General features: G+C 40.2%; 2 non-coding genes across 2 annotated transcripts; both read left to right on the top strand.

The window, feature by feature from the left end:
- The first annotated feature begins 2,608 nt into the window (after window positions 1-2,608).
- On the top strand, window positions 2,609-2,681 carry TRNAR-CCU (transfer RNA arginine (anticodon CCU)). Its single transcript has one exon. It is a non-coding gene; the product is annotated as a tRNA-Arg (tRNA).
- A 9,042-nt stretch (window positions 2,682-11,723) lies between these two features.
- TRNAR-CCU (transfer RNA arginine (anticodon CCU)) lies at window positions 11,724-11,796 on the top strand. The gene has a single exon. It is a non-coding gene; the product is annotated as a tRNA-Arg (tRNA).
- Window positions 11,797-12,348: the final 552 nt, after the last annotated feature.

The following is a 12,348-nucleotide window of genomic DNA, read 5'->3' as shown; positions in this document are numbered from 1 at the left end:
TAAAATAACCAATTCCAACAAACTTTACTCCGGCACCTGTTCAAGTACCACAGCAGAGCATTTTCTACACTGCTAGGATAGGAATGGAGAAATGTGCTTGTTTTATGTCTGAGCAGAAAAGATATATGTTTGAATGGATGTGTGGGATAAAACACACCCTGTCGTATGTTGTAAAGGTATTGCAAGTTGTGGAGTAGCTTAGCGATCACAAAGAGGAAAGTGGGTGAAGACAGAATTCCGCTGTGGGGTGAATGAACTCGGAGGTGACTTGCGTTATCCTTTTTATGTATGACAAAGGTACTTTATTTCTTACTGCACATTTCAATGCCATCACTCAAAAAAAACAAAAAATTCCTAGTCTTTTGTTGTTTCATATGGAAGATTATGTTTTCAGGCATGGAGAATGAAAGCAGAAGCTGTAGTGCTGAATTAGACGTTCTCACAAACCATGTAATAATTTGTTCAAAAAAAGGCATGACATTTCTGAGTCATATTAAAAATTATGTGTAAATATGCAGATAGAGTCTATCTTTCCAGTAATGATCTACAGTGTGCAAAAAGTAAACCTTTTGCCATAAGTATCTCCTTTCTGCTAAGCACCGATCATTAAAAATCTCTCTATAAATATGTATATCAGAAGAAGGAAATGCTAGTTCGGGTTGATGTTGTTAGAACTGCAAGTGCAGTTGTATTCCTTGAGCTGCCATGATGTTTCCTGCTGGCTCGAGCAGTGGGCATTTTGTTGTGGCATGTGAAGTGAAGTTAGGAGAGTTTAGCGTCCGCATTGTGTTGTTCTTCAAGGTGAGGGTATATTAGATATTTGAATAGTTGTAAGGACTTTAAAGAGAGGGGAGTTATCCATGGATTGCTTGTTGTCAATGTATTGTATAAGTGATTCCATAGACTTAAACTGCGGTAGAGACCACATGATAGGGAGTGAATCTTGTATTTGGAGGACAGGGGAGAGCAGTATCTACGTGTCCCAAGTGGCCTAATGGATAAGGCACTGGCCTCCTAAGCCAGGGATTGTGGGTTCAAGTCCCATCTGGGGTGAAACTCTGTACATTCAGCTCTTACCTTTTACATTTTCAAAGCACAAACCACACAATTCAGCCCTTGCTTTACATAGACTTTGCAGCTATGGAACATCAATCTACCTTCAAAACACAAGTGCTGGAACTCAAAAACATTTGCCTACATATCCTTCTCTTGGGCCCAGTCTGGAGAATGGGATTTCAACCCACCTTTCTGGCTAGACATTTTTTATGTCCTCCTTTGGATAGCACTCGCAGGCAGTCTCCCATTTAGCATTAAAACATGTACTTATTTCACCACTTGAATGTATAAACTGTTGAATAATTAAAAATACCATGTGAAACTGCTATGTTGATAAAGAAGTATTTCTCGAAAAAAGTGCAGCAGATGGGAAGACAGTGCACCCTATTTTATGCTACTATCGCTGGGCCCCTAGTCTTAGAAACCAAACTGAGTTTAGGGAGGGCAGGGTGGTGTTTCAATGATGGCAGTTAAATAGATTTTTCAAAACACCCGGGGTGTTGTTAGACTGAGAAGTTGATGGGACACCTGTGAAAGGCAGCTTTACTTGTCTGCTTTTAGTTGATGTAGATTGTATGTCCTGTTTAACAACCTTTGGTTTCAACAAGGACATTAGAGAGATATTGGGACACTGCCTGGGATGCTTGTCCTCTCTCTATTTTGAAAATTTGCCATGCCAACTAAGGGCCAAGGCAGACGTTTAGTTTTAGCCTTGCCCAACTCTAATTTTCCAAACCTAGAGCATACATTTGGCGCAGATTGTAATACTTTGTTAGTACTACCTCTTGTTCCCTTAAGAGTGCATATATTGAGAACAAACAAGATGGCCAAATTATATCGTAGGAGTCTGCCACACCAGGTCCTTCACTCGTAAGAACAGTGGGACTGAAGCATGATGGATTAACTAGTTCCCTTAAATGCAGCCATTTCAAACTTTAATCACCACAGCTGGGGACTCTTTAAAGGTGATATGAACTTCTTTTATACCTGAGTGGGAGCGACAAACATGTAGAATATGTGTCGTATTTTTAGAAAGTGTTTGTAGCTATTGGTTAACAGCACTCCTGTGCAACCCCGTTGGCCTAATTCTAAGGCAGTCAAATACTCACAAAGGGATTGTGGGTTTGAGTTCTTTCTGGGGTGGAAGAAGATGTATTTTGGAGATGTTTATCTAGTTTCCTATGGGTCTTCCTTCTTAACAACATTAGCACTGAAGTGTGCTGATAAAATAACCAATTCCAACAAACTTTACTCCGGCACCTGTTCAAGTACGACAGCAGAGCATTTTCTACACTGCTAGGATAGGAATGGAGAAATGTGCTTGTTTTATGAAGTTAGGAGAGTTTAGCGTCCGCATTGTGTTGTTCTTCCAGGTGAGGGTATATTAGATATTTGAATAGTTGTAAGGACTTTAAAGAGAGGGGAGTTATCCATGGATTGCTTGTTGTGAATGTGTTGTATAAGTGATTCCATAGACTTAAACTGCGGTAGAGACCACATGATAGGGAGTGAATCTTGTATTTGGAGGACAGGGGAGAGCAGTATCTACGTGGCCCCAGTGGCCTAATGGATCAGGCACTGGCCTCCTAAGCCAGGGATTGTGGGTTCAAGTCCCATCTGGGGTGAAACTCTGTACATTCAGCTCATGACTTTTACATTTTCAAAGCACAAACCACACAATTCAGCCCTTGCTTTACATAGACTTTGCAGCTATGGAACATCAATCTACCTTCAAAACACAAGTGCTGGAACTCAAAAACATTTGCCTACATATCCTACTCTTGGGCCCAGTCTGGAGAATGGGATTTCAACCCACCTTTCTGGCTAGACATTTTTTATGTCCTCCTTTGGATAGCACTCGCAGGCAGTCTCCCATTTAGCATTAAAACATGTACTTATTTCACCACTTGAATGTATAAACTGTTGAATAATTTAAAATACCATGTGAAACTGCTATGTTGATAAAGAAGTATTTCTCAAAAAAAGTGCAGCAGATGGGAAGACAGTGCACCCTATTTTATGCTACTATCGCTGGGCCCCTAGTCTTAGAAACCAAACTGAGTTTAGGGAGGGCAGGGTGGTGTTTCAATGATGGCAGTTAAATAGATTCTTCAAAACACCCGGGGTGTTGTTAGACTGAGAAGTTGATGGGACACCTGTGAAAGGCAGCTTTACTTGTCTGCTTTTAGTTGATGTAGATTGTATGTCCTGTTTAACAACCTTTGGTTTCAACAAGGACATTAGAGAGATATTGGGACACTGCCTGGGATGCTTGTCCTCTCTCTATTTTGAAAATTTGCCATGCCAACTAAGGGCCAAGGCAGACGTTTAGTTTTAGCCTTGCCCAACTCTAATTTTCCAAACCTAGAGCATATATTTGGCGCAGATTGTAATACTTTGTTAGTACTACCTGTTGTTCCCTTAAGAGTGCATATATTGAGAACAAACAAGATGGCCAAATTATATCGTAGGAGTCTGCCACACCAGGTCCTTCACTCGTAAGAACAGTGGGACTGAAGCATGATGGATTAACTAGTTCCCTTAAATGCAGCCATTTCAAACTTTAATCACCACAGCTGGGGACTCTTTAAAGATGATATGAACTTCTTTTATACCTGAGTGGGAGCGACAAACATGTAGAATATGTGTTGTATTTTTAGAAAGTGTTTGTAGCTATTGGTTAACAGCACTCCTGTACAACCCCGTTGGCCTAATTCTAAGGCAGTCAAATACTCACAAAGGGAATGTGGGTTTGAGTTCTTTCTGGGGTGGAAGAAGATGTATTTTGGAGATGTTTATCTAGTTTCCTAAGGGTCTTCCTTCTTAACAACATTAGCACTGAAGCGTGCTGATAAAATAACCAATTCCAACAAACTTTACTCCGCCACCTGTTCAAGTACCACAGCAGAGCATTTTCTCCACTGCTAGGATAGGAATGGAGAAATGTGCTTGTTTTATGTCTGAGCAGAAAAGATATATGTTTGAATGGATGTGTGGGATAAAACACACCCTGTCGTATGTTGTAAAGGTATTGCAAGTTGTGGAATAGCTTAGTGATCACATAGAGGAAAGTGGGTGAAGACAGAATTCCTCTGTGGGGTGAATGAACTCGGAGGTGACTTGCGTTATCCTTTTTATGTATGACAAAGGTACTTTATTTCTTACTGCACATTTCAATGCCATCACTCAAAAAAAACAAAAAATTCCTAGTCTTTTGTAGTTTCATATGGAAGATTATGTTTTCAGGCATGGAGAATGAAAGCAGAAGCTGTAGTGCTGAATTAGACGTTCTCACAAACCATGTAATAATTTGTTCAAAAAAAGGCATGACATTTCTGAGTCATATTAAAAATGATGTGTAAATATGCAGATAGAGTCTATCTTTCCAGTAATGATCTACAGTGTGCAAAAAGTAAACCTTTTGCCATAAGTATCTCCTTTCTGCTAAGCACCGATCATTAAACATCTCTCTATAAATATGTATATCAGAAGAAGGAAATGCTAGATCGGGTTGATGTTGTTAGAACTGCAGGTGCAGTTGTATTCCTTGAGCTGCCATGATGTTTCCTGCTGGCTCGAGCAGTGGGCATTTTGTTGTGACATGTGAAGTGAAGTTAGGAGAGTTTAGCGTCCGCATTGTGTTGTTCTTCCAGGTGAGGGTATATTAGATGTTTGAATAGTTGTAAGGACTTTAAAGAGAGGGGAGTTATCCATGGATTGCTTGTTGTGAATGTATTGTATAAGTGATTCCATAGACTTAAACTGCGGTAGAGACCACATGATAGGGAGTGAATCTTGTATTTGGAGGACAGGGGAGAGCAATATCTATGTGGCCCCAGTGGCCTAATGGATAAGGCACTGGCCTCCTAACCAAGGATTGTGGGTTCAAGTGCCATCTGGGGTGAAACTCTGTACCTTCAGCTCTTGACTTTTACATTTTCAAAGCACAAACCACAATATTCAGCCCTTGCTTTACATAGACTTTGCAGCTATGGAACATCAATCTACCTTCAAAACACAAGTGCTGGAACTCAAAAACATTTGCCTACATATCCTTCTCTTGGGCCCAGTCTGGAGAATGGGATTTCAACCCACCTTTCTGGCTAGACATTTTTTATGTCCTCCTTTGGATAGCACTCGCAGGCAGTCTCCCATTTAGCATTAAAACATGTACTTATTTCACCACTTGAATGTATAAACTGTTGGATAATTAAAAATACCATGTGAAACTGCTATGTTGATAAAGAAGTATTTCTCAAAAAAAGTGCAGCAGATGGGAAGACAGTGCACCCTATTTTATGCTACTATCGCTGGGCCCCTAGTCTTAGAAACCAAACTGAGTTTAGGGAGGGCAGGGTGTTGTTTCAATGATGGCAGTTAAATAGATTTTTCAAAACACCCGGGGTGTTGTTAGACTGAGAAGTTGATGGGACACCTGTGAAAGGCAGCTTTACTTGTCTGATTTTAGTTGATGTAGATTGTATGTCCTGTTTAACAACCTTTGGTTTCAACAAGGACATTAGAGAGATATTGGGACACTGCCTGGGATGCTTGTCCTCTCTCTATTTTGAAAATTTGCCATGCCAACTAAGGGCCAAGGCAGACGTTTAGTTTTAGCCTTGCCCAACTCTAATTTTCCAAACCTAGAGCATACATTTGGCGCAGATTGTAATACTTTGTTAGTACTACCTGTTGTTACCTTAAGAGTGCATATATTGAGAACAAACAAGATGGACAAATTATATCGTAGGAGTCTGCCACACCAGGTCATTCACTCGTAAGAACAGTGGGACTGAAGCATGATGGATTAACTAGTTCCCTTAAATGCAGCCATTTCAAACTTTAATCACCACAGCTGGGGACTCTTTAAAGGTGATATGAACTTCTTTTATACCTGAGTGGGAGCGACAAACATGTAGAATATGTGTTGTATTTTTAGAAAGTGTGTGTAGCTATTGATTAACAGCACTCCTGTGCAACCCCGTTGGCCTAATTCTAAGGCAGTCAAATACTCACAAAGGGATTGTGGGTTTGAGTTCTCTCTGGGGTGGAAGAAGATGTATTTTGGAGATGTTTATCTAGTTTCCTAAGGGTCTTCCTTCTTAACAACATTAGCACTGAAGCGTGCTGATAAAATAACCAATTCCAACAAACTTTACTCCGCCACCTGTTCAAGTACCACAGCAGAGCATTTTCTCCACTGCTAGGATAGGAATGGAGAAATGTGCTTGTTTTATGTCTGAGCAGAAAAGATATATGTTTGAATGGATGTGTGGGATAAAACACACCCTGTCGTATGTTGTAAAGGTATTGCAAGTTGTGGAGTAGCTTAGTGATAACATAGAGGAAAGTGGGTGAAGACAGAATTCCTCTGTGGGGTGAATGAACTCGGAGGTGACTTGCGTTATCCTTTTTATGTATGACAAAGGTACTTTATTTCTTACTGCACATTTCAATGCCATCACTCAAAAAAAACTAAAAATTCCTAGTCTTTTGTTGTTTCATATGGAAGATTATGTTTTCAGGCATGGAGAATGAAAGCAGTAGCTGTAGTGCTGAATTAGACGTTCTCACAAACCATGTAATAATGTGTTCAAAAAAGGCATGACATTTCTGAGTCATATTAAAAATGATGTGTAAATATGCAGATAGAGTCTATCTTTCCAGTAATGATCTACAGTGTGCAAAAAGTAAACCTTTTGCCATAAGTATCTCCTTTCTGCTAAGCACCGATCATTAAAAATCTCTCTATAAATATGTATATCAGAAGAAGGAAATGCTAGTTCGGGTTGATGTTGTTAGAACTGCAAGTGCAGTTGTATTCCTTGAGCTGCCTTGATGTTTCCTGCTGGCTCGAGCAGTGGGCATTTTGTTGTGACATGTGAAGTGAAGTTAGGAGAGTTTAGCGTCCGCATTGTGTTGTTCTTCCAGGTGAGGGTATATTAGATATTTGAATAGTTGTCAGGACTTTAAAGAGAGGGGAGTTATCCATGGATTGCATGTTGTGAATGTATTGTATAAGTGATTCCAAAGACTTAAACTGCGGTAGAGACCACATGATAGGGAGTGGATCTTGTATTTGGAGCACGGGGATAGCAGTGTCAACGTGGCCCCAGTGGCCTAATGGATAAGGCACTATCCTCCTAAGCCAGGGATTGTGGGTTCAAGTCCCATCTGGGATGAAACTCTGTACATTCAGCTCTTGACTTTTACATTTTCAAAGCACAAACCACACAATTCAGCCCTTGCTTTACATAGACTTTGCAGCTATGGAACATCAATCTACCTTCAAAACACAAGTGCTGGAACTCAAAAACATTTGCCTACATATCCTTCTCTTGGGCCCAGTCTGGAGAATGGGATTTCAACCCACCTTTCTGGCTAGACATTTTTTATGTCCTCCTTTGGATAGCTCTCGCAGGCAGTCTCCCATTTAGCATTAAAACATGTACTTATTTCACCACTTGAATGTATAAACTGTTGAATAATAAAAAAATACCATGTGAAACTGCTATGTTGATAAAGAAGTATTTCTCAAAAAAAGTGCAGCAGATGGGAAGACAGTGCACCCTATTTTATGCTACTATCGCTGGGCCCCTAGTCTTAGAAACCAAACTGAGTTTAGGGAGGGCAGGGTGTTGTTTCAATGATGGCAGTTAAATAGATTTTTCAAAACACCCGGGGTGTTGTTAGACTGAGAAGTTGATGGGACACCTGTGAAAGGCAGCTTTACTTGTCTGCTTTTAGTTGATTTAGATTGTATGTCCTGTTTAACAACCTTTGTTTTCAACAAGGACATTAGAGAGATATTGGGACACTGCCTGGGATGCTTGTTCTCTCTCTATTTTGAAAATTTGCCATGCCAACTAAGGGCCAAGGCAGACGTTTCGTTTTAGCCTTGCCCAACTCTAATTTTCCAAACCTAGAGCATACATTTGGCGCAGATTGTAATACTTTGTTAGTACTACCTGTTGTTCCCTTAAGAGTGCATATATTGTGAACAAACAAGATGGCCAAATTATATCGTAGGAGTCTGCCACACCAGGTCCTTCACTCGTAAAAACAGTGGGACTGAAGCATGATGGATTAACTAGTTCCCTTAAATGCAGCCATTTCAAACTTTAATCACCACAGCTGGGGACTCTTTAAAGGTGATATGAACTTCTTTTATACCTGAGTGGGAGCGACAAACATGTAGAATATGTGTCGTATTTTTAGAAAGTGTTTGTAGCTATTGGTTAACAGCACTCCTGTGCAACCCCGTTGGCCTAATGGGTAAGGCAGTCAAATATTCACAAAGGGATTGTGGGTTGGAGTTCTTTCTGGGGTGGAAGAAGATGTATTTTGGAGATGTTTATCTAGTTTCCTAAGCGTCTTCCTTCTTAACAACATTAGCACTCAAGCGTGCTGATAAAATAACCAATTCCAACAAATTTTACTCCGCCACCTGTTCAAGTACCACAGCAAAGCATTTTCTCCACTGCTAGGATAGGAATGGAGAAATGTGCTTGTTTTATGTCTGAGCAGAAAAGATATATGTTTGAATGGATGTGTGGGATAAAACACACCCTGTCGTATGTTGTAAAGGTATTGCAAGTTGTGGAGTAGCTTAGTGATCACATAGAGGAAAGTGGGTGAAGACAGAATTCCTCTGTGGGGTGAATGAACTCGGAGGTGACTTGCGTTATCCTTTTTATGTATGACAAAGGTACTTTATTTCTTACTGCACATTTCAATGCCATCACTCAAAAAAAACAAAAAAATCCTAGTGTTTTGTTGTTTCATATGGAAGATTATGTTTTCAGGCATGGAGAATGAAAGCAGAAGCTGTAGTGCTGAATTAGACGTTCTCAGAAACCATGTAATAACTTGTTCAAAAAAAGGCATGACATTTCTGAGTCATATTAAAAATGATGTGTAAATATGCAGATAGAGTCTATCTTTCCAGTAATGATCTACAGTGTGCAAAAAGTAAACCTTTTGCCATAAGTATCTCCTTTCTGCTAAGCACCGATCATTAAAAATCTCTCTATAAATATGTATATCAGAAGAAGGAAATACTAGTGCGGGTTGATGTTGTTTGAACTGCAAGTGCAGTTGTATTCCTTGAGCTGCTTTGATGTTTCCTGCTGGCTCGAGCAGTGGGCATTTTGTTGTGACATGTGAAGTGAAGTTAGGAGAGTTTAGCGTCCGCATTGTGTTGTTCTTCCAGGTGAGGGTATATTAGATATTTGAATAGTTGTAAGGACTTTAAAGAGAGGGGAGTTATCCATGGATTGCTTGTTGTGAATGTATTGTATAAGTGATTCCATAGACTTAAACTGCGGTAGAGACCACATGATAGGGAGTGGATCTTGTATTTGGAGGACAGGGGAGAGCCGTATCAACGTGGCCCCAGTGGCCTAATGGATAAGGCACTGGCCTCCTAAGCCAGGGATTGTGGGTTCAAGAACCATCTGGCGTGAAACTCTGTACATTCAGCTCTTGATTTTTACATTTTCAAAGCACAAACCACACAATTCAGCCCTTGCTTTACATAGACTTTGCAGCTATGGAACATCAATCTACCTTCAAAACACAAGTGCTGGAACTCAAAAACATTTGCCTACATATCCTTCTCTTGGGCCCAGTCTGGAGAATGGGATTTCAACCCACCTTTCTGGCTAGACATTTTTTATGTCCTCCTTTGGATAGCACTCGCAGGCAGATCCCATTTAGCATTAAAACATGTACTTATTTCACCACTTGAATGTATAAACTGTTGAATAATTAAAAATACCATGTGAAACTGCTATGTTGATAAAGAAGTATTTCTCAAAAAAAGTGAAGCAGATGGGAAGACAGTGCACCCTATTTTATGCTACTATCGCTGGGCCCCTAGTCTTAGAAACCAAACTGAGTTTAGGGAGGGCAGGGTGGTGTTTCAATGATGGCAGTTAAATAGATTTTTCAAAACACCTGGGGTGTTGTTTGACTGAGAAGTTGATGGGACACCTGTGAAAGGCAGCTTTACTTGTCTGCTTTTAGTTGATGTAGATTGTATGTCCTGTTCAACAACCTTTGGTTTCAACAAGGACATTAGAGAGATATTGGGACACTGCCTGAGATGCTTGTCCTCTCTCTATTTTGAAAATTTGCCATGCCAACTAAGGGCCAAGGCAGACGTTTAGTTTTAGCCTGGCCCAACTCTAATTTTCCAAACCTAGAGCATACATTTGGTGTTGATTGTAATACTTTGTTAGTACTACCTGTTGTTCCTTAAGAGTGCATATATTGAGAACAAACAAGATGGCCACATTATATCGTAGGAGTCTGCCACACCAGGTCCTTCACTCGTAAGAACAGTGGGACTGAAGCATGATGGATTAACTAGTTCCCTTAAATGCAGCCATTTCAAACTTTAATCACCACAGCTGGGGACTCTTTAAAGGTGATATGAACTTCTTTTATACCTGAGTTGGAGCGACAAACATGTAGAATATGTGTTGTATTTTTAGAAAGTGTTTGTAGCTATTGGTTAACAGCACTCCTGTGCAACCCCATTGGCCTAATTATAAGGCAGTCAAATACTCACAAAGGGATTGTGGGTTTGAGTTCTTTCTGGGGTGGAAGAAGATGTATTTTGGAGATGTTTATCTAGTTTCCTAAGGGTCTTCCTTCTTAACAACATTAGCACTGAAGCGTGCTGATAAAATAACCAATTCCAACAAACTTTACTCCGCCACCTGTTCAAGTACCACAGCAGAGCATTTTCTCCACTGCTAGGATAGGAATGGAGAAATGTGCTTGTTTTATGTCTGAGCAGAAAAGATATATGTTTGAATGGATGTGTGGGATAAAACACACCCTGTCGTATGTTGTAAAGGTATTGCAAGTTGTGGAGTAGCTTAGTGATAACATAGAGGAAAGTGGGTGAAGACAGAATTCCTCTGTGGGGTGAATGAACTCGGAGGTGACTTGCGTTATCCTTTTTATGTATGACAAAGGTACTTTATTTCTTACTGCACATTTCAATGCCATCACTCAAAAAAAACTAAAAATTCCTAGTCTTTTGTTGTTTCGTATGGAAGATTATGTTTTCAGGCATGGAGAATGAAAGCAGTAGCTGTAGTGCTGAATTAGACGTTCTCACAAACCATGTAATAATGTGTTCAAAAAAGGCATGACATTTCTGAGTCATATTAAAAATGATGTGTAAATATGCAGATAGAGTCTATCTTTCCAGTAATGATCTACAGTGTGCAAAAAGTAAACCTTTTGCCATAAGTATCTCCTTTCTGCTAAGCACCGATTATTAAAATCTCTCTATAAATATGTATATCAGAAGAAGGAAATGCTAGTTCGGGTTGATGTTGTTAGAACTGCAAGTGCAGTTGTATTCCTTGAGCTGCCTTGATGTTTCCTGCTGGCTCGAGCAGTGGGCATTTTGTTGTGACATGTGAAGTGAAGTTAGGAGAGTTTAGCGTCCGCATTGTGTTGTTCTTCCAGGTGAGGGTATATTAGATATTTGAATAGTTGTAAGGACTTTAAAGAGAGGGGAGTTATCCATGGATTGCTTGTTGTGAATGTATTGTATAAGTGATTCCATAGACTTAAACTGCGGTAGAGACCACATGATAGGGAGTGGATCTTGTATTTGGAGCACAGGGGAGAGCAGCATCAACGTGGCCCCAGTGGCCTAATGGATAAGGCCCTGGCCTCCTAAGCCAGGGATTGTGGGTTCAAGTCCCATCTGGGGTGAAACTCTGTACATTCAGCTCTTGACTTTTACATTTTCAAAGCACAAACCACACAATTCAGCCCTTGCTTTACATAGACTTTGCAGCTATGGAACATCAATCTACCTTCAAAACACAAGTGCTGGAACTCAAAAACATTTGCCTACATATCCTTCTCTTGGCCCAGTCTGGAGAATGGGATTTCAACCCACCTTTCTGGCTAGACATTTTTTATGTCCTCCTTTGGATAGCACTCGCAGGCAGTCTCCCATTTAGCATTAAAACATGTACTTATTTCACCACTTGAATGTATAAACTGTTGAATAATTAAAAATACCATGTGAAACTGCTATGTTGATAAAGAAGTATTTCTCAAAAAAAGTGCAGCAGATGGGAAGACAGTGCACCCTATTTTATGCTACTATCGCTGGGCCCCTAGTCTTAGAAACCAAACTGAGTTTAGGGAGGGCAGGGTGTTGTTTCAATGATGGCAGTTAAATATATTTTTCAAAACACCCGGGGTGTTGTTAGACTGAGAAGTTGATGGGACACCTGTGAAAGGCAGCTTTACTTG

Source organism: Pleurodeles waltl, chromosome 7 (genome assembly GCF_031143425.1).
Source record: "Pleurodeles waltl isolate 20211129_DDA chromosome 7, aPleWal1.hap1.20221129, whole genome shotgun sequence".
Taxonomy (NCBI): Eukaryota; Metazoa; Chordata; class Amphibia; order Caudata; family Salamandridae; genus Pleurodeles; species Pleurodeles waltl.
Note: the sequence above shows the minus strand (reverse complement) of the source record. Positions and strands in the feature narration are given on the sequence as shown.